This window comes from Vipera ursinii (genome assembly GCF_947247035.1).
Source record: "Vipera ursinii genome assembly, chromosome: 2".
NCBI lineage: Eukaryota > Metazoa > Chordata > Lepidosauria > Squamata > Viperidae > Vipera > Vipera ursinii.
The window spans coordinates 150070964-150094114 of record NC_139513.1 but is presented as its reverse complement, the minus strand read 5'-3'; the positions used below and the strand labels follow the sequence as shown (position 1 = coordinate 150094114).

The 23151-nt window shown below is 41.4% G+C and overlaps 1 protein-coding gene across 3 annotated transcripts in view; it reads right to left on the bottom strand.

Annotated features, from left to right (window-relative positions):
- Positions 1-10639, bottom strand: part of CALCOCO1 (calcium binding and coiled-coil domain 1) — a 44640-nt gene extending 34001 nt beyond the window's left edge. For 2 of the 3 annotated variants that reach the window (XR_014491180.1, XM_083352444.1), the window contains exons 1-2: positions 10589-10639; positions 7388-7430 (exon numbers count right to left, since the gene is read on the bottom strand). The gene's annotated coding sequence lies outside the window, so the exon portion shown is untranslated. The remainder of the gene's footprint in view (positions 1-7387; positions 7431-10588) is intronic. The other variant, XM_083352445.1, reaches the window with a different exon arrangement.
- Positions 10640-23151: the final 12512 nt, after the last annotated feature.

Here is a 23151-nt window from a genome sequence, read left to right as displayed (position 1 = left end):
CCCACCGTAGTGGTCCCTATTTTTCTACTTGCATTTTTATGTGCTTTTGAACTGCTAGGTTGGCAGAAGCTGGGACGAGTAACAGGCGCTCACTCTGTTACACGGCACTCAGGATTCGACCCGCCAAACTGCTGACCTTCTTATCGACAAGCTCAGCGTCCTAACCCACTGAGCCACCGTGTCGCTGTCTATAGAGACAGACTAATCCTATTTGTAGCAGGGCCAGGGAAAGACAAGAGATTGTAAACCGATGGCCATTTATAACCAATGGCTACATTTATACCTCCACGTGGAAAGAGAATGAGAAACCACACCTTTTATTAATCCTTTATCAATCAGTTACTGATATTACTCTTTCTCAAGGATCTCTTTTGTGCAGGACTGAAAAACACCTCATTGCCTACCCTGGCAATGGCCTTTCATGGCTGAACAAAAAAAGACTAGAACTGTCAAGGTCTCTCGATGCCTTTCCAATTCTTACTATTTTTCTGCAGTTCACTACAGGCAGTCCTCATTCTGCGGCCACCATTGGGACTGGCAACTTTGTCATTAAGTGAAGTGGTTGTTAAATGAAACTACAACTGTCCTTCAAACTACAGACTTACTTCAGCTTTCTTTTGCTTTACAGGCCTTGTGAGGATTGGTCGCAAAGTTACCTTTTTATTGCCATCGTCATTGTGAACAGATGCTAAGTGAGGCATTCGCAGAACAAGGATGGCAGGTTTAAATATGGGACTGGAAAATGTCTGTGGAGATTCTCAGTCGTCCAGGTCATGGGTTGTCCCAAAAATGCTTTTTCACGAGGCAACTGGACTTTCTTGTTGTTTCTTTGAAGATGTTTCGCTTCTCATCCAAGAAGCTTCTTCAGCTATGACTGAATGGTGGGAGAATGGAAGGATTTATACTCCTTGCAGACAGCTGGTCAATTACATTTTTTAGAGAGTCATTGAGGCCACCTGGAGATTTATGTGTCGTCAGGGTCACATGAGTAACAAATGGGTGTGGAGCCTTCTTGGAACTGTTGAAAAGACTGTGTCGTAGACTGGAGATAGGTGATGTCATATCCCTCCCCCTGTTGACAGAGGGCTGTTTAGTTTTGACATAGGTGGCCTCTTTGACCCCTCTTTCAAACCCAGCGGTCCTCTCTGTCCAAAATGTGGACTTTGCTGTCTTCGAAAGAGTGGCTTTTGTCTTTTAAATGAAGATGGACTGCTGAATCTTGTCCTGATGTCCTCCTATGTTGTGCCATGTGTTTATGAAGTGGTTGTTTTAGTTTCCCCAATGTACAGATCTGCACATGGCTCACTGCACTATACTGCATATACCACATTGCTCAGCTGGGACTGAGTAGGAAAAACCTCATGCAGTGGAACTTGTTTTCTTATAGTTTGCTTAATTGATGCCAGTAGCAAATACAGATGAAATGTTGGGCTTTTTACATTCTGTAACTGGCTCCCTCCTCCAAATCCTACATACAGCTGCTCGTTTTTTACTCACTAAGCCTGGGCGTAGAAGGCAATGATGCTGTTATGACAAGTTTCCCCAAGCCTGGAAATCCAACCAATGTGTGGACTTGATGCTCAGCATCATGGATAGTGAATCTGGGGAAACTAAAGAAGTCCTCCAATTTGGGGAGCACTTAAGTTGAGAAAGGCTGTGCTACGGGATTTCGTTGCAGAGGAAGAAGGGGAAAAAAATAAGTCCGATTAGAACAGTCTCCATTTAACTTGGGGCCTCCTGGATATGTAGGATTACAACTCTCATCTAGCACAGCCAGCATGGCCAAAGAGCAGGGATGATGAAAAAAAAGCTGCAATCTGATAACATCTTTGTTCTGTAGCCTCAGCTTATATGTGAATAAAGGTTTTAAATTTCTTTTCAAAACTATTCTCTAAGGATCCAGCACTTTTCAATCTGGGTTTTTTAAATTATTTTTTGGGTTTGTGTGCATATGTTAGAAGTTCATTGGGCTCTTCAGGAAAATGAACACATCTCAAAAGGCTGCTTACTGCTGCTTTTGTACAACATCTGCTTCAAAAGGAGGGATAGCAAGACCCAATAGTCCACCAGCACCTACCATGATCTAAGGAAACTATGGGAAATCATAAGGCTTTCCTTCATAGAGAAATCAACAGGAAAAAAAGGAATCCTGAAGAAATGTGAATGAAATACCTTGAACTGACTTAAAGGTAAAGGTTCCCCCGCATATGCGTGCTAGTCGTTTCCAACTCTAGGGGCCGGTGCTCATCTCCGTTTCAAAGCCGAAGAGCCAGCGCTTGTCTGAGGACGTCTCCGTGGTCATGTGGCCGGCATGACTAGACGCCAAAGGTGCACAGAACGCTGTTACCTTCCCACCGTAGTGGTCCCTATTTTTCTACTTGCATTTTTACGTGCTTTCGAACTGCTAGGTTGGCAGAAACTGGGACGAGTAACAGGCGCTCACTCTGTTACACGGCACTCGGGATTCGACCCACCAAACTGCCGACCTTCTGATCGACAAGCTCAGTGTTCTAACCCACTGAGCCACCACGTCCCTAACTTAGGAAGTGAATAAATAAAGGCATTAGCAATACATTTAAGCTTGGGCTGGACCAGAACATAGCCCGCATGAAAGAGCTTCCTTCAAGTTTGTTACTTGGGATCAAAAATGTAGTGGGAGGCACCCGGAGGTAAACTTTTCTTCGCTGTAGAGGGCATCCTGAATCTGTGAAAACTTTTCTTAGAGAACCAACATATGGCAAGAGAGGATGTTGTTCTTTCCCCCCCCCCCAAGCAGTTCATAACCTGACAAAGTGCTTTAAAAAGACTTTTTTCCTATGCCTTTCAATATACACTTGCAATGTAATTTCAAGGCTTTTTTTAATGTAGTGTTTAGTGGAAATGAAACTTTTTGATGGAACTGCACACTGAAGGGCAGATCTGTTTGAAGGCAACCAAACTGTGGCCCTGGCATTTTAGCACCATAATATTTCAAGGACAGGATGAGAAAGGTTTGCTATCAACAAGGCAAGGGATCACCCCCTCACAATGGGATGCAGCCTAGATAATAGCTGCTTGTTTCTGGCATTTACAGCAGAAGCGAAGGGTCACAGCAAGTATTAACAAGTTTGGCCATGAAACTGTAATGGCAACCAGCGTGGTTTCTCAACGATTTAACTGCGTCAGACAATCCTTCGGTCCAGGAGATCTAGGAGCAAGCACGCACATCCACGGGCACACCTTTGTTTGTAAGACATGTACATTTTTAATATATAACTGGCTTTATAAATCAGTAGGAATAAGGAAGGTGGTAAGAAAAATAAGATTTCAGACAGATTGGACTTATTTTTTTTACAAGATTCCCAAATCCACTGACTAGAAATGCAAAATGATGGTGGGGATGGGCCTGAACTAATAATCAAAAGTAAATGTTTCTTAGCACCACACCAGGTCCAGAACACTACTACATTAGAACTAATTTTGCCTATACAAAATCAGCTTCTATGCAACTTCCTTTCTTTCAGCAGCCTGGCTTTGTGCCAGCAGAAGACTCTCTGTTGTTGCTGATGCCCAATTGGGAGTTGGAAATTTTTGGTACTCTACTTCAAGTTAAGAGATCTACTAGCACAGCCAAATCTACCTTCTGCTCACCCTCATTTTAGGCCATCCAGTCAACTCTCTGCCTGAGGTGGGAAACCAGGGCTAGGCCGCTAGGGCATGTGCTAACAGACTAAGCAACTGGGTAGATATCTGGCTATTTGGAACTCCAGGAAAGCCAAACCGAGCTGTAGCTTTCATGACTAATCTACTCATAATCCCAACTGTGGTCTCCAACAAAAACCACTTGTGAAATTATTTTTACTAGACAACATAATGGCGTGCAACAGCATACATCATCATCATCCCAGCCAGCAAATCCTGACTGGAACAGATGAGATTTATTTATTTACTTGTGTTTTACATTTCTAAACTGCCCACCACCATCAGACAGATTAAAGATTATAGATTAAACATAGGATAAAGCTTAGGAACTTTTCTTGGAATGTAGGTAAATCACAAGATTAAACATATAAAACAAACTGGAACATCCATGTATATAAACAGTGAGCCTTGGGGTACAAAATTCAAGAACTGAAAGATGAGGAGACCTTTTGTTTCATACATCAAGTTTCCAGAGGTATCCCATCATAAAAGTTTGTAAGTAGAAACAAAAATAACAATCTTGGCCTTCTCCAGGTTGTCTTTATAAAGTAGATTAGGGATTATTTACTTGAACAATATGCTATTGTTAGTGGAATGAATTTACAGCCTGGGGAAAGAAGAATGTAATTTTCCTGTTTGTGTGGCCACAACTATGTGGACATGAACCTGTTTAGGTTTTCTGTATTAAATCTGGAGCATTAAGAGGAGCTATCCTGGATGAAACCAGCCAGGTACTTTGCCCTATTTGAAGCAAAAAAAAAAAAAAAGCTGGAAAGGAGTCCAAAAGCAGAACATGTAGTGGCAAGATAGCTGTAACTCCCGGCAACTAGCATTCAGACTAGATATCAGGTGTTTGTGGTTAACATATAGGCCGGGGTAGGCAACCTTGGCTTTTTTATGACTCATGGACTTCAACTCCCAGAATTCCTGAGCCAGCCATGCTGAGGGGAAAGGGAGAGGTTTCCAAGCTGAGCCATGCTGGCTCAGGAATTCTGGGAGTTGAAGTCCACGAGTCATAAAAGAGCCAAGGTTGCCTACCCCTGATATAGGCTATTGTTTTGGCCTCTAGATGTTTTGGGCCTATCTGTTTCAGAATAGTGCAGGTCAGGCTAGCTAAAAGTGGTGGGAGTTGTAGCTTTAGCAATCAGGAGGCCAAAAAAATGGGAAACCTTCCATGTAATATTAATAAACAAGGCACTTGAAAATGCATCCTGTTTGTAGATCAATACACTGCATGTACTACTTAGTTGGTGAAATGTGGACAACAATATGCTGGTTTGCAACATACTCTCTGGACTAGAGATTTGAGCGTGTACTAATAGTCTTGGCATGTTTGAGCTAAAAAAAATGCTGATTGTGTTTGTAAGATACAATCATAATGTGTCAAAACTAACTAGTACCATACTGTCATTACTGTTAGCAGAGGATGCTGCATATAGCACAAATATAAGTAAAATTTACTAAAAATATGTCAAATATAATAAAAATATGTTAATGCCATGGTTGTACAAAGCCATAGTGACAGAAGTCATAGCTTACAAGTTCATCTGGTGATGGCAATGGGAAAGAAAGACTGTAACTTGGAATTTAAAGGAATACATGGTAAGGAACATGAATTAATGATAAAAAAGAAGGAACAGTGTATGGTATATATCTGTGAAACTAAGGAAGGGGAAGGATGCAATAGATCTGAATAAGGATATAGTCTGTGGAATGGAGTTGATGAATAAATGCAAAAGTGTAGGTTATGAATGAAAGCTAAAATGTATGTCAGAAAGTATGAAATAGTGCTATTTAGGATGTTACAGGTTTCAGATGCAAGTGAAACTTTAATTATGTTCCAATGAATTATGATAATAGAAAACCAAAGATTTAAAGAAAACTCGTGCAATATTCAGATTGAAAATAATGAAGGGGGAAAGTTTTCCGTTAAGTGACATGAATGTTTTGGTAGGAACAAGAAAAAAAAATATAGAAAAAAGGATGGTGCCATTCAGAGAAGATTGGTGATCTTGGTAAATGGCTGCTCAGAAAAAGGACTAAGCAGATTCACTTTGGATACATGGCTTGTTTTGAACACAAATTTTAAACATAGCTGTGTTTATACGTACACGGAATATAAATCTTAAAGGACTGAGAGAAAATTAGTGAAGGATACAAGGGTGATGAGAGATTCAGAATGCGGGAGAGTCAATTTTTTGGTAGAAAAAAAGTAGATTTTGAGGAAAAATAGATATGAAACACAATGAAAGATGGGAAAGAAGAGTGGAAAATAAGACAGCAGGAAGAGAATGTAGCAGTCATTATGAAAAAGTACTAGAAGAGTGATTAATTTCCCAGTAGAATGAACAGAATGTGAATATAAGGAATGTGGAGTGTCCTTTAAAATAAATATGTTACTGAGTACTGCACCATTGAAGCACGTGGAGTTATGCTACTAGAAGTATAAAGAAGAGTGCCTGGTAAAATTATGACATAAAGGAGGTTGTGTTTGGGAAAAATTCGCATAAGAGAGAGATTGCTGCAAAAACTGAAGATGAAAGAAATATGCTGAATAATGCATATGTAGAAAATCAGATAATAGCAAAGAATATATCCAAAGATAGCTAGACACAGTTAAGAGTCAGAGGAAATGCAGAATAGTTTTGATAGAAAAATATATCTTTTGAAAATGAGTAAATAGTGCTAAACAAAAGGGCCTACAACTGAATGACTGAGATTAAGAATAAAAGTGATGAATTAATTTGGAAAGAAACTGAAGGGAGAAAATGCTGGAAGGGATATTTGAGAGACTTAAGTGAAAATAGTAATACATTGCAGCACTAAATTGATATAGATGCTCTATATGTTAGTGTTAAAAAAATGGGGGAAAAGAAGTAAGACTGAGAAAATGTTGAAAAATGAAAAAGCTGCAGCGGTAGTTTACTGTAACTGGAGACATTTCATGCTTTTCTAGACACTTTTAAAAACTCTTGTTCTTTCAGAAAACATATACAAACTGATATGTGTGAAGTCATCTGTGCCAGGGCTTTTATTGATTCTTTTTATTTTTTATTATTTTCATCACTCACTTATAATTATCTTTTACTTATATCACATTGTAGTGGTAAATAAATCTCATAAATAAATGTTAAAATATTATTGTGGCTCGATTATTTAACAAAGGTGAAGACTGCATCTGCCCAATGATAAGAAGAATGCCATTTTTTCCCCACATAAAGGGAAAGGTTACAAAGAGTTAAAAGTTGTTAAAGTGTGTCTGGGAAGGCATTTAGTAAAATTCTAAATGAAAAGGTAGGAGAAATGTCACTGAGAAAAAATTGTAAATGCAGTGTAGCTTTATGCGTGGCAGGTGGTACAGTATACAGATCAATTGTTTGCTCTTTGATTAGGTCATTCAGAATGTGTGAGTGTGTTTTGGGCAGAGAGGTATCAGCCATTGGAGTGCCAGCCTCAGAAGTCAGCAGAGAATTAGCTACCGATGGCTGAATCAGCAGGAAAATCAGTGGAAACAGGTGTTGAATAAGTCAGTATATGAAGGTCAAAACCCTGGCATAAAACTTAGTTCCACGATGCATTGGAATCTGCATTTGGCCTATTTAAGAGCGGGCATCAGCAAGGTCATGCTTCCCTATATTTTCTGGAGCATTGCATGCACTTGCATGGATAACGTCATGCCTTTGTAATTTACTGCAGAACTACTTACCAGTAAACTCCTTGTAAATCAACCAGGCATATGTGTTATAAGTCTGAAACAGAATAAAATGTGAGAATGTCTATGGGTGATTTAGAGAAAGTGGATGATATAACAAGTGGGCTTCAATTATCAAGTAAAACAAACATCTAATAATATGGAAGAATATATGAAACACTTATTCAAGATTGAGCACAGGCTAAGGCAAAGATGGTTGATTGCATCTGTGGATAAATGTATAAATATTGCATGTGATGGCATCAGGAGTCTGCTAGTTGAGGATGTAAAATGTAAATATAGATTTGTATGCAGATGATGCTATCTTGCTGACTAGACCCAAATGATTTGCAGAAAATTGCTGACAGACAAAATGGCAGGCATAGGAATGTTTTAGTAACAAGAAAGTGAGAAGGGCATGTGAGGAGAAAAATAAAAGTTGAATGTTGTGGGAATGACTTAATGAAGAACCACATACAGTATAGCAAAGCATGACTAAAAGATAGGGGGAGTACAGCAAAGCATGACTAAAAGATAGGGGGTCACGATAAACAGGTGATGACTGTATGCAGATTAAATACAAAAGTAAGTGATTAGTATGCAAGAAGTACGTTGTGGTATAGTAAGAATGGATGTGAATCAAATTAAAAATTAATATAGGAATGAGCTGATAAGAGGAAGACCCAGAAAGCCATTATTTGTATGGTAAGAGAGGTAAGAGATTTAGAGAACAAAACACACTGTATGAAGCAAGCATTGTATGGAAAAACAAAGATGCTTTGTAAGATAGAGAGATATGGAGAGTTATTTAGCTATCTTTGCTATCTCATGTTTTTAATTTATTTGATTTGCAGCTTATTCCTTTTCTGGCCTTTGCATAATACTCCTTGCTTTGAAAGCGACGAATATTCAAGTTATTTGTATATGTATGCCCTATCAGCATAACTGTTTTCTCCCAAAGAATTCTGCCTAATAGTTATGATGATCACATAATGTGCTGTTGGTTCTGTTGCGTTTTATGGACATTTATTGGTCATCAAGAACAACGGCTTTTCTGTTGAGACTCCCATCCAGCCTTCCCTTTAGAGGATTTCCGTTATTAAACTCCCAAGATGCGTAGTGTAAAATCCATTTTTAATTCCCATTTTACTCATCATGGCATGATATTACAGCGACTTATAGCCAGTGATCATTTTATCAGTTCTATTTAATTTGTACAGATGCCCATCTCACATATGCGACTCTGGGCGGCTCAATTTCACTGTTATGCTATCTTTCTTGAATGTTAACATTAAACTGGGCCTGAAGGATGTTTCTCCTAATTACTCATAGAAGATTACCTTCCCTGAATTTAACTGCCTTGTCAAGTTACTAGGTATCATGACATCTTGTGACAACAACCCAACGCCCCGCTTCCCGGTTAACCAGGGAAACACAAGTTACTGCCCGTAGCGAGCGGTTCTTTCTATTCCCTTTCCTCAACCTGACGATGTTCAGCTTCTTGCATTATTGTTTCAACGGCCAAAGGAAGAGTTTAAGTTCACCTCCTCAGCTGCATTATTCAAGTGAAGAGACCAATCGCCCCGTTTTTTTTTGCAGATAAAATTTACAACAGGGGACGATCTTACTACAGGCTGAGAATACCACAAGAGGGGAAGAATATATTTTTCTATCTAACCTTTGGTGGTGGTGGTGGTGGGGCGGAGGAATCTATAATAATAATAATAATAATAATAATAATAATAATAATAATAATAATAATAATAATAATAATAATAATAATAATAATAATAATAATAATAATAATAATAATTTTATTTATATAAGGGTTTTTTCCTTCTTCTTTTAGATACATAAGGGCGTTCTTCTGAAGACCTCTTGGGTAAACTACGGGGAGCGAGGGGGGGGGGAAGAGGGAAGCTCGGACGTGGCAAAGCTTCCTCACAAGAGGAGGCCTGTTATGAAACCAGGTGGAGCCGGGCCTGCCCGCACGAAGCACTCGCTCCTCTCCACCACATACCAAGGGGAACCAGCTTTCCCCCCCGCGTGACCCAGACAAGCCACGTGGCCACGAAGCCCAGCCTGGCAGCTCCCGGCACTGCTCGCTAACATTCCTTTTCCTCGCGAAGAACTTAAGAGCCCGGGGGCGGGGGGGGGCGGGGCTTCTCCACGGCAAAAGCCAATCAGAGAGCGAGAAGGAGCCCAGCAAAACAAACCCTTCGCTTCGAGCCGCTTATGGGAAGAGACGGGAGGCGTGGGAAGATGTGCTGGTGCGCGCTTTGCGCAAAGACAACCACCCCCCCCCCGCCGCCGCCGCCTCTCCTTCCTTCCTTCCCGGTTTCTGATGGGCTTTTTAGGGAATGGAGGCGGCTCTTCGTTCCCCTCCTCCCCTCCCCCCCCTTGGCTTGTTTTTTGGGGAAAAAGCTGTAAGTCCTTCTGCTGCTGCAAAGGCGCCGTTCCTCCTGGCGTCACGGCTTAGCCTTGGGCAGCTTTCAAGCCAAACAAAAGGAAAATGACTGTAGCTTGCAAGAAGCCACAAGTCTCATCGCGTCCTGCCTTCCCCCCACATGTAAACGCCAAAATCGTGCGAGCCTCGAAGCTTCTTCGCAATTACGTTTAGGGTTTGGGGAGGGGGGATTTTTTGGGGGGGAGGAGGAGGGAGACTTTTGGGCGTCAAAATGGATCCCGAAGTTAGATTATTAGTAGAAAGGAGCGAAAGGTCGCAGGCAGCGAATTTTTTTTCCAGCAGTTAAAACAGGAAGAAAAGATTTGGGGTGTCCCAGCACCGAACAGTTCGTGTATGTATCAAGGAAACGGGGAGATCGATGTGAAACAGAGGTTAAGAGAGTTTCCGAGCTAATCGGGTTAGAAAATCCCTTTTTCAACGAGTGCTCTTCCCAACTGCCTGCTTTTTTGGGCTGCAAGTTCAGAGTTAAAAGGCCCACTGAAGCCTTTCGTACGTTTTCTCTCCCCTTTCATGCAGGGAAAAGTGAAAACCTGTGTAACCGCAGCCTCCTTTTTTTATTTATTTTGATTTCTGTCCTGACAGGAAGTACAGTTGATTAAAAACTCCTGAACTCAAGAGAGAGGAAGGGAGGGGTGTCACCCTCCCCGAATACACCCCAAATCTGATGCTTCCGAGCAATAACAAAGATAAAAGCAAGGAGGAGAGAAAACTGAAAAGCCCTTTTCCCCAGTACAGAAGACGTCTCTTACCCAGAGAGCAACCAGCTGGTCCACTAATCTTTTTTAGTAACAACAATAACAGCCTTCAAGCCAGCTGAGGGAGGCGGAGGCCGGTGAAGCGCTAAGTGCTGCCGGGAGTTGTAGTTCTTTTTCCTTGCTCATAAATTAAAAGATGAGCGAAGAGGCGAGGTTCAAGTTGTCACGGAGAGCCGAGAGAACGCTTGGGATTGTGGGATTGGTAGTTCCGAAGGCCTAGCGAGACAAGGGGAGATAGTGCTACTGGGACTCCAAGTTCCAGGGAGCACTTTGGTCTCGGGGAGATGGGAAGCAGTTCACGGGGAAAGAAAATAAATTATTTAGAAGGGATTGAAGTTGCCAAGGTGGTAACTCTAATATTCTGAGAGTTCGTCTCAGAATATTTTTTGAGGTTATTTTCCTAAGTACTATGAGCAAACTCCCCCCCAAACCCCTGGGAATTGGCTAAAACTACTATAATAAAAAACTCAGAGATGACTACAACAGGGCTGTAAAACGCACACGAACGTTTGAATATACACACAGGGCAATGAATATGTGGAGACGTCGTGTACAATGATAATGATCCAAAGATAAAAATAGGGAATTATTCATGGGCATCGTGCCGATAAATAGGTTACATAGATGTTCCCGTGAGTAACATCAAGGTCAGGAAATCAATCTCGAATGCATATGAATAGAAGCCAAATACATTGAGGAAATCTCGTATTTTCTGTTACATCATTGTTATAAAAGTCCAACTGCAGGTTTAATAACAAGACAGCATAGATTTTTGTGTACAAGAGAACATTCTACTTGTCCCTAGCCATGTGAATATTTTAAATATTTCAGTTATACAAATATGCTGCAAACTCCTAATACTACTACAGCAATAAATCACCCAGAAAGTCACAATCCAGACAATAATGAAACATCAAATACTGTAAGCCACCCCAGCAGCCACTCTCTCAACTAGGTGCTGCCATTGTTAAAGATCCAAGTACTATACTACTCTGTTGTACTGCTTTCAGGAAAAACGACACAGGCCATTTTAAGCTTGGGGGCAAGCTGTTTCATAGTGAGAGGGCTGTACCAGAAAAAGCCAGGTCCTTCCTTTACCTCTGGGGGTTGAAATGTGGCACACGTCCTCTTAGCCGCTACGTATTTTACGGGCAGATTATAGTTGGAGCAGATGGTCCTAAAGGTAGTGAGGACTAGCATCATAAAGGTTTTTATAGGAAACAACTAGTACTTTGAATTAGTCCCAGAAGCCTGTCAGCAACCAGTACAGTTATGCAATATCTGATGATCTAATGAGAGCCAGTTTGGTCTAATGCAGGGGTGTCAAACTGCTGGCCCACGGGCCGGATGCATCATGCTAAAACCACGCCTGCCCCATTGCCAGCAATAGAATGTATAGTCGCCAAGGAGCAAAGAGGCAGCTCAGTATGGAATCTCCAATATGCAGGAATAGAGCCAAAGAGGACACTTCCTACCCTTTCACGGGGTATTCCTCATAGTTATGCAGATTTGTGCTTTAGTTTGGCAAGATTCCTATCTATAGGCAAGCAACAATAAAGAAACAGCTCTGAAGTAACTCCTTGTGTTTTTCTTCATTCCTTCTACCTGACAAGGACCAAGATTATCCACTCCACCTGGAGCCTCCCTTAATTCTTGTGTATTATCTTCACAACCTTTCCCAACAGGAGAGGTTGGTGATAGGACAATATTTATTTAAGATTAATTGAGTAATGGATCTTGAGGAACGGTACACCACTATTTTTTGTAAGGTATTATGGACATCCCCTGTTCATTGTCATAGCCTGATGACATTTATTTCATCTTAATCCTAGCTATTCCTGAAGCTGATTTGTTAGTTCTTCAGGGTTTTGTGTAGGTTGTCCCCCTTATTGTCTCCCCTGTCCTGACACAATTATTGCCCTACAAACAATTTGATATGCTTCACTGATTATTTGCTTTCAGTTCCCACATGTAAGCCTATACAGGTCTTGCAATCTGCATTACTTGGCTGAAGCTAGAGCAGAAGAGGGGTGGTAGTTAGCCTGCTATACTGTAAATTGTGCCAATATTGTATATTAACATTCTGTCTCTTCCAGAGTTTGTTTCCTTACCTCTTCTGATTGTTACCTGTAACCCTACATGCAACCATTCACAGCAAAAACCTGTGTGAGGGAAGCACTCTGATTGTTCATACAATTGTGCAGTTCCTTAATTTCTCTACTTCAACAATGGTTAGTATAATTCTTTTTTCCTGAAAATCTGAGAATAAGTAAAGTATCCCTTTGTGTCTATCAATCCAGTTGCTTTGGTTCTAGTATTGAGTTTTTAGATGTGAGTGGTTTAGCAGGCCATTGAGTGGAGGGGTCATACTGCATTGCAAACTATTTGATGCTTCGTTCTGGAAACAATTTGGCATTCTTCATTTATTGCTGTTCTCACATGGAATCATATATGGTCTTTGAAGTCAGCATCATGTGGCTGAGGGCAGAGCTGCAGTGTCTAATGGTGAAAGCTGACCCTTTATAGTTGTGCCAGTTTTGTATATTAGTCAATTAAACAATGCCCTGTATCAAGACTCAAGAAGTATGGCTTCTCTGTTGTGGTGCCTGTCCTCTGGAATGTTATTGCTCCAGAATTAAATGTAATTTCCATTCTGATTAGTTCCAGAAGTCTTTTAAACTTGGCTGTTCTCCTAGGTGTCGGGGTAGGGTGTTTGTGGAGCCCCAGCTGATTGTTTACGATGCTGTATAATGTGTGGTTTGTCCAAACACATGGGCTCTTTTGACTGCATTCTATTTTTAAACATAAGAGGCCCAGAGTCATTCTGACATTGGGCAGTCTGTAAAGTCTTAACAACATCAACAATAATAATGCTATAGTACTTGTAATGTAGTGGGTCTGACGCAAGGAAGAGACGCCAGCCAGAGTACGTGTTCAGCTCTTTATTGTGTGTGTGGGGGTCCGTACTGGCGAACAAGGGCAACCTGGCCTTCTTAAATACCTGGCCAGGTAGGTGGCCAGCCAATGGGGTTGGCCCTAGGTTTCCCGCCGAAACTAGGTTTCCCGCCAAACCGTCCAGGCCAACGCCCCCTAGTGGCCGCTGCTATGCAGATGCCTGCACCTGCATACACAACAGTACTAAAATGGAGAAGGGATGTAAAAGTTCACTAGAGGTCAGCATAAGAGATTGCCCCAAATCTGACTGGACTGCTACAGTTCAACGTGAAGGACAAAATGTGTCCTTTTCTGCCAAATATCTTTTCCTTAAACAATTAAACCAAGACTTAGAATTGTACAAATTATTTTGAAGAGATGACGGGAAGAACTTGGATTGGCATGATGTGGGTCAACCGGTCTTTTGTGCCTTTGTCTTCAGCCTTTCATTATTCCAGGCCACAGTCTCTGGTTCTTCTTCTGTCCACATGTTTATGCCCTGTTCTCACTGTAGAGAGAGAGATCAGAAAAAGGCAGAATGAGAAGTTATTTTACCAAGGCTGGTTGAAGTGATTTTATTTGAAATTCTCATGTGTATACTTTATTGGGCATTCTTAGTTTCTGTTACATAGCTCTGGTAAACTAGTATTTCAGTGCACATAAATGGCCATCGAAAATGCGACTGAAGTCTCTCTCTGGGTTTCCAATGCTCATTTTGTTGGATGAAAATTTAATAATTAGAACTTGGAAACTGGCAGCGTGTTTCATTAGTGGTGCGCTTTTGCTAGTTTAAAGATGTAACACGTCACTGTTTTGCCAATTTTTGGCAAGATCATGCTTTCCCTGGCCTGCTGGTTTCCTAACGTATTGTATCTTTAATTCCTACCATATCCTATCATCCTATAGATACTCACTGGTTTTAGTTCTCCTGTGCCTCTTTTTTTCTTTTCATTTTTTTCATTTGCTTTTAAACGGAGGAGGCCTTTTTTTTCCCCCTCCCCTGTCTGTCTGGGCAAACTCAGGGATGTTTTTTCTGTATATTTTGCTGGACACGGCTGCAGAGGCAAGTCCATTGCAGAGCGACCAGGAACCCTTTTCCTAATTTTTACATTTCAACACAAGAAGAGATGAATGAAACAAAAGAAGAGGGAAGTGGTGCAGACTTAGTAGAGGGTGAACATACTGAGGTCCTCCAGAGATCAGCAGAGGGCCTCCTGTGGGCTTAACCATCTATCAAACCTTCTCACTTAACAGTTCTACAGTCCTGGTCTGCTGTTCCTGCTAGAAAATATGGTAGACAGACACCTTGGTGTTGCTGGAGAGTGTGTCCTTTAACCACGTCAGTGGCACTTTACGATTAAAAGAAGTCTTCACTATGAATGCTATTCCAAAACCTTTATCTCTTTCCTGTCAATATGGCGTAATTTGGAGATAAGGTATCAGACTGTTGTTTTGCTTAAATATCCAAGCTCTTTTTCGTGGCAGTTTCTTCACTGACTGTAGAACATTGGTATGAAGACCAAGTAAAGCCTCTGCCAATACTGCCCTCAGACTGGTCACCTCTACACCACAGTAACTATAAATGCCTTGCTGAAAAGTTTGGCTGATGCTGAACAGCTGTCCATGGGCTCACAGTATACATTGCTTATAGAACAATGGTTTGATGGGAGAGTTCTCAACAGAAAATCTTGTCTCCAACTGTATCATAAAAGTCACAAGTTTAAAATATGCAAAAGAAAACACAATAAGCCTCAAGTGCTTTGGAAATAAAGTGATTTGGAGTAACGGAACAAACATAAAATACATTTGGAGGAAAAAGGGACAGAGGTAGCTTTGGGGTCGTGTGGTGCCAGTGGCACAGGAAATATTGTCCAGAGGGAATTAAGGATGGATTCAAATAAGCGTCAATTTATACTAGGAGTTAAAGTTCCAGTCAGTGGAAAAAAAACCACCTGACTTCCAAAACAAGCTTTTAGAACTTAAAGAACACAAATGTTTTGAAATTGCCTACAAGGTCCCTAATTTTGTGTATTACTGAAAAATCTATGGGATGTTACAACGCACAGAAAAAGGATTGTTTTTGAGTTAGAAGAAACTTTCTACATTGAAGAATGTGGAAAAACTACAAAAGCAAATATAGACTTTTCATCAGCTACATACATGTTTGGATATTCTCTTTTCTGTCAATTTTTCCCCCAAAAAGGATGAAATATACGGTTTGAGTCTGGGTGCCTAAATGTTTACATACAACTGCACAACATGAAATTTCCTGGTGTCCTTTTGTCAGAATTCTAATTAGATCAGATCCTACTGTAATGTTTTACACTTAGCCTCACAATTTCCCCAGCATTACTCAGGAATTTAAAAGAGCCAAAAGAAACTCCTGAGCCGAGGTTTCAGCAAGCAAACAACTTTTATTTTGATCAAAATAGAGTTGGGTGGCCACATCTCTCTTAGTGGCTGGTAGAGAGATGAAGGCAACAACCAGGAAAGATGTCTTCCACCTTTTATACCCCTTCAGAACAAAGAGATCTGGTCTTGGTACTAGGAACCCAAAGGTACAAGAAAAATAATTCCAAGATGATGACTCATACACAACTCCACATAACTCCTTTCCCCCCTCCCCTTACCATGCTCTTTTCATGTAAGCAATCCCCTGTACCTAAAGCATGAAACGTTTGCTTTTATACAACTAATTTCCCAATATAAAGCACCTACAAAGCTGCTTGCACATAAAGATGATTACCCAGTATCATTACTAATATCAATATTACTAACATCAACCTTAAGCATAATAAAATCCCTTCACTACTTTTTCTGAATCAGCCATGATTTGACAATCCGCTTCCACTTATAAGGGCCAACTTTTTATTTAGGTTTATCTAAATTAGCTGGTGGACAAGTTAAGAACTCCTTGGATGTAGAGGTTTATGTTTTGTCAGGCTTATTTTTAACAGTTGGCGGAGGAGCTAATTTTGTACGGTGCTACTTTTGATTTCAGCTCAGCTATTCTCTTAGTACTGTTTTCTACAAGTTCAGTAAAACTGTCATCAGAATCAAAGCGAAATAACAAGATAAGGATTTAAGAGAGGATGGGACAGGGAATGAATCTTCACACCAAAAACTGAAACTAGCTTGTGTGCAACACGCATTTGCAATTTGCATGTAATATTGATGCTGTCTGGAATATGTAATAGCATTCATTTATGAAAACAGTTTGCCAAAGGGCTTAGCTTTATTTCATGGGTAAAATTAAGAGTGAATAAATTGAAAGCTTTGCACTAATTTATAGACAGGAAGAGATCTGCCAAAAAAAAATGCCCTTTCTCATTGTTCATTCTAGTTAACTGTGGTATCTAAAACAATTTCTGTCTTGCATCCGGGAACTGGCTCTCTAAGAGATTCTAGGCCAGGGATGGAGAACCTGTGACTCATGGGTCAAAGGTGACATGTCCAGGGCTTTTTTTCTCATAGAATGCTCAGAATGGAGTTCCGGCACCTTTTTTGGATGGAACCTTGTAGGGTAGACAAGCTGGTTTGTATGACATGTGTGAGTTCCGGCACCTTTTTCTTTTACAAAAAAAGCACTGGACATGTCACAACATTTTAGGGGATGTGCCAGTGTTCACCAATACCTGACAACAAGTATTCTTGAAAGCACACCCTATTCTCGTGCAATTTTTGGAGGCCGCAAAAGCTGGATGAGAACAGGGAGTGCGCGCATACAGCCTTTGGAGCCTCTGAAAATTGTGGAAAAATGGGGTATGTTTTTGAGTGATTTCCAGAAGCTACAGAGACTGCAGAAGAGAATTCTCCAAAGCTGTTCAAGAATGAAGGCCTCATGTGGTGTGGAGCAGCCTTGAGTAGGTCTCGGGAGCCTGTCAATAGAAAGAGAACATCGCCTGAAGGTAAGCGGCACATGGCAGATCCTGGGGACTGCTGGATTGTGGGGATAATTGCACCATTCCCAAAGGTTTGTGTGGCAGCATTTTTGAATGGCAGCAGTGGTGCTCGGGCTGCAGTCATGGCCCGGCCCTCTACTTCATGCCCAGCATCTATGCTGCTGCCGAGTGCTGCTGTTCAGGGTGGCCTAGATGGGTTCGAGTGGAGATAACAGGATTGTTTCTTTTGTTCGGTGTGTGTGTGTGTGTGTGTGTGTATGTGTGTGTGTGTGTGAGAGAGAGAGAGAGAGAGACAGAGAGAGAGAATGCCAGCAGAGCCACCATTACTGTCTCAACCAAATGTCTCAACCAAAATGTATTGTTTTCCATTTTTTCTCCCTCCATAACAGATTTTCAGGAAAGGCAAAAAGATTAAACCAATACTTTAAAAAAGCAGGACAACGTTGTATGAAAGCTCACCTCTTCCCTATTCGTGCCTCCATAAAATTCTCTGAATGTGAGAGGGCGATTAGATATTAAAAGCCTCATCTAAAAGCACCCTCTCTCTTTCTGGAGTATTGCCAAAGCAATTTCCAGACAAATTGTTGGAAATCTCTGCCACAGGCAAGTGGGTTACCTTTTAATTAGCTTGCTCACCTGTTGGCCAGGATATTAAAAAATAACAGTTGTACCCGACATCACGATTGATTGATATATTCTGTTAGAAAAAAGCCCCCTCAGCATTTAAATGAACCCACCCATGTCCTCTGACTACTGTATAGATAAGTTACTGTTCCACCTCTGTTGGGGGTGGTGGTAGTGAAATAATAGACTTCTACCTGCCTGACATATTAACAGAATTTGGACAGCTGAAGCTTGATGCATGACAGTATTTCTACGCTAAGAAGAATAACTTGGTCACTTAAACATCAAGGGGATAGACAGATTGAAAAAGGCCAAAACACAGCATGTCAAATAAAGGAGTGGGAGGTGGAGAAAGGATTGCATCTTTGCAAGAAACAGATCTGCGTACAGCTTCTAGCCAGCATCTCACTCCTGCACGTGTTGCACTGTTGTTTTATATTGTATGCATCAAGGGAGCGGAACAGATTTTATTTATGTTATGTATTTATTTTTCTGGCTTATATAGCCACCCATCTCAAACAAGTGACTTACAAAGATTAAAATATAGAAAACCCACCACATATAACCCTGTAATTTATTTATTTATAAAATTTATGGACTGCCCATCTCACCTCAAGGTAACGGCATGTGGGAGTGACTTTGCGAAGCAGGAGAAAGAGCGGCAGACTTAGCAATGGTCAGATCAGAGGCAGATGAGCACGTAGAATGAATAGGGCGTGGCAAAGGTCTTAGAAGGGAGACTTCGTACTTTCTTGGACTATAAAGACAAATATGGAGAGATGTAATTTTAGGCCTGCCAGATTCTGTCAAATGCAGCCTTACAATAAAGATAGAGCTGATACCCCGAGTGTGTTTCTTGTCTGGAGTACCTCACAAGACTTAACACATGCCCAGCACCCAAGGATAAACAATAACCCCACTTTTTGGCAAGCTTCTTAGAGTCACTTTGGATGAGTGGGCGGCCATATAAATTTTCTTAGATAAATAAATCCCACTTGTCAACTATGCACATCATTAACGACAGCTTGTCTACCTGCCTGACTCAGATGGCTGGGAAACATCCAAGCCTTCAAGGCCTTGTAAAAAGCTAACAGGATTGGCATTTACCAGGGGCTTCTCTGCACTGAAGTGTTGACTTTATTTTTAGGCCTTTCAAGCTATCCTTTGCTTTGGCCATCTGCTTCAAATTACATAAATTGGCCAGTAATCGAAATGATTGACTTTAAAACAATTTCTGGTTAGCGATTGGTACTTTTCAAAATTGTACTTGTTTCTTAAAGAGGCCCAAGGTGGCCTCTTTAAACATACTACAGTGGTATACTGTAGTGAGGTTGAGGGTTACCTGTACAAGCATAGCATTAGAACAGCTCTTTTGTTCCCTGCAAAATGAGGTTTAATAGTAACATTCTGAGAAAGTAATAGAGCACAAAACCCTAACAGAGAGAGAGGGAGAGAGGGGCAGAGAGGCAGTGATGGGATTCTGCCGGTTCGCACCACTTCGGCAGAACCGGTAGCTAATTTTTTTTTTGTTGCCCAGGCCCAGAATGGACTTCCGGAAGCGGCACCGACACAGAGAACCGGTTGTTCACATATTTGAATCCCACCACTGGAGAGGTGCCTAATATTTTGGACCCACCTGCTCATGAGAGGCCTTCTTATGTCCTTCTTTGGTATGCCCCATCTAAGTCATGCCAGTGTGAATGATGCTGGTTTGTGCTGTGGAAGGGAAGCACAGGAGGCAATGTCTGCTATGCCGAGCCTTCACTTTTACAGCTACTTGGAGCTTCATAACATAAAAAGCAGCGAGAGTCTTATTTGATTTAAAACAGGAGCTGAAATATCTTCAGAGCGTGCTTTTAAGATCCCACAGAGCCCCATGTCAGCAAGTTTCTCAGTGGCATGAATGCATGTGTGGCAAGAATGCACGGATCTGTGTGCGCCCTGTAGAGTGTGTGTGTGTGTGTGTGTGTGTGTGTGTAGTGTGTGTAGGCTGAGAGCATTGTTGCTTGGGCATAAAAATGTTTTCTGTGCCCCAGCTTGCTGCAGCCATTTGGAGGATGGTGACACTGCACAGTGCTAAAAAAACCAGAGACCACTGCTTGAGAGGGACCTAATTAAGCCTTCGATCGGCTGGCTTATCTGCCTCTCAGATGCCAGGCCTGGCATTAAAATGAACAGAAGGGGCTGTTGGCTCTGCATTCTGCGGCCAGCCCCGCACTGTGTGCCAGCCCGCCTTGTCGCGCCAGGCTGCTTTTCTTCTCCCCCTGCCTGCCAATCAGTGGGTCTAAAGTGAACCTGCTCATCAGAAGAACATTTGGCTGGCAAATACGCACACACATCAGTAACTTCCATTTGAGAGTCAGATGATTTGTTGTTTTTCTCATCCATCATTAAAAACAAGTGCAAATGGCCCAAGTGTGATTCTGCTCTTTAGGTTACTCACATCACGGTTCTTTTTAGATCTTGTTTATGTTAACCTTTCGACTCTGTCTCCCTTAAACATCCTTCCTTTGTTCACCCTCTCTCTGCTGAAGTATTGATCATAAGTGCCTTGGGAACAGGGCTAAATTTTTTAAGCATCATTGACAGCAGGGGTCTCAAAGTTGTGGCCACGTATAGCTTCCATGTCTTTTTTTATGGGCTGTAAAAATACTCTACAGGTCCTGAGGATACTACCTAATGCAGGGGTCTTCAAACTTGGCCCTTTTATGACTTGTGGACTTCAACTCCCAGAATTCCTCAGCCAGCCTGGCTGAGGAATTCTGGGAGTTGAAGTCCACAAGTCATAAAAGGGCCAAGTTTGAAGAGCCCCGACCTAGTGAAACCTGGGGGCTGCGTAGATAACCAAGTTGGTCTATGGAAAATGTTCTAGGAGAGGGAGCAAGTTAGAAGAGGTGGCCTCCCACTGACTTGGTAGCTTTCTTGACAACATCAGGGAACTTGGCTGGTAGCTGCACATTAAATGTCCTGAAGCATCTTGCATCAAGCAACGCTGCTCTCTGAGTGCTCCTGCCTGGGTTGGACCCTCTTGAGCTAATAAACTCATTCTGAGATAGCACTCTTGATGAGAGAACTGATGTGCACTGTTGGGACTATCTATATTTCTATCTATTTCTCTATCTCTATAGTCTCAATAGTGCAGATCAGGTATATATAATTGAATTATGATTCAAAGAAACTATGGGTTCATGTAACAAATGCAGCCAACATATATATGTCTGTATGTATATATATATATACGGGTATACATGTACACACACACACACACACACACACACACACACACACATATATATGCTTCATTTGTTACATGAACACACAGTATGTTTGAACCATAGTTCAGTGAATTAGTGGCTGAATACAAACATGAATCATGATTTAGAAAGCATTTACAGTTGACTTTAATTTTCATAATCGTGTTTTACAAATCCAAATGACTTGACTGCCACATCTCGCTAACCCAAAACGGTGTAAACATTACATCTTAGCATGATAAGGTCTTGCTTCTTAGCTCTTAGCTGTGGCTAGGAGAGGCCAGTGTGGGGTGGGGGCTAAGAGTGCTAGGCTGTATCTGAAATGAACCCCTTGATTTGTGCTGGATTCCTGCTGACCTTATGGCCATGTCATTTCTTTGGCAACATTGTGGAAGTTGCTTGGCAATGCCATCCCCTGGGATACTACTAAATTCCTGACTGATACCATCTTGCAAATGGGGAGCCGTTCATCTCTTTATTAGAGTGATGCTGCTAACCTGCTCTCTTGGGCAGTGGTCAAGGATATTGGGATTTACCCTACTTGAAGCAAATGACTCTGTCTCTTTCAGCCTGGCTTAAACTAACTGCAGAAAGTGGTTCCCCTATATTGGTTTCTCTGAGTACACGTGAGAGAAATATTTAGTCAACAGTGGTTAAGCCAGGACTCTGAAGGCAAGGGGTGTGAGCGGTTTTTCTCTCTACTTGAGGTCATAATAGAATAGCGAGTAATGAGTATGAGTAGCTCAGTATTATTGACGATGAATAGCAGTGCTGTATTATTTGGGAATATGTACTGTTCAGTTCTTTGTTTTAAAATAAATATGATAACTTGAACAACTAGAAACTAATTCTTGATGCCAGGTCTGTTGCAACTGCCCATTTATCTCCCATTTTCACCATCTGGAATCCCCAGCGTGGCTCCCAAGTGCACCAGTTGGCCATGAACAGTTTCCTTTCCAGGCCTCCAGACCTCATTTTGCTATTTAAACGTTGATGCTTTAAACCAAATTAAAAAGGAACGCCACTCCGAGAACTGTCTTTGTTTCCATAGTGCTGTTGATTTCTGTATCAACCTTGCAGGAGTTTTTAGAAAAATTAAAATAGATCGTTGTACTCCTGGTTTTGCTTCTGAAGGTACCCAGTGATCCTGAAAAAAAGGGGGAGGAGACAAAAGGGAGTATTGTAGATGGTTAGAGGATGTGGTAGCTGTCAGTTTGCCTTTTGAATAAACGGATATTCTATGACTGGCTACATGCACATTTTGTGAATGGACATACTCTCCAAATATCTGGACCTTCTGGTCCAAAAATGTTGGAGACTCCCTGCCTTTGATGATCATTTGGTCCATTCAAAATGCCAGGCCTTCTACTTTGACTATAATCAGTGGTGGGATTCAGCTAGTTCACATCGGTTCGGAAGACCCATTTATTTGAACAAGCTGGTCTGGCCTGATGGGGGACGTTAGGGTTTTTAATGGGTTTCTTATATTGTTATTGTTTTTTATCTGGGCACTTGTTTAATTCGCTTTTAATTTTTGTATTTGCTATTTATATATGCCCTGTTCACCACCCTGAGTCCTTCCGGAAAAGGGCGGTATACAAATTTAATAAAATGAAATGAAATGAAATGAAATGAAATTTTTTGTTGCCCAGGCCCAGAATGGACTTCCGGGAAGCGGCATCCACACAAGAGAACCGGTTGTTCGCATATTTGAATCCCACCACTGGCTATAACCCAGAAATCACTCAAATCAAAGGGTGCAAGGGTCCCTCCTGTTCATTATTCTGAGAGGTGTCCCTCCTCTAAGTTGCCTGATAGCACCCTGGAATTTGCTCAAATTGAC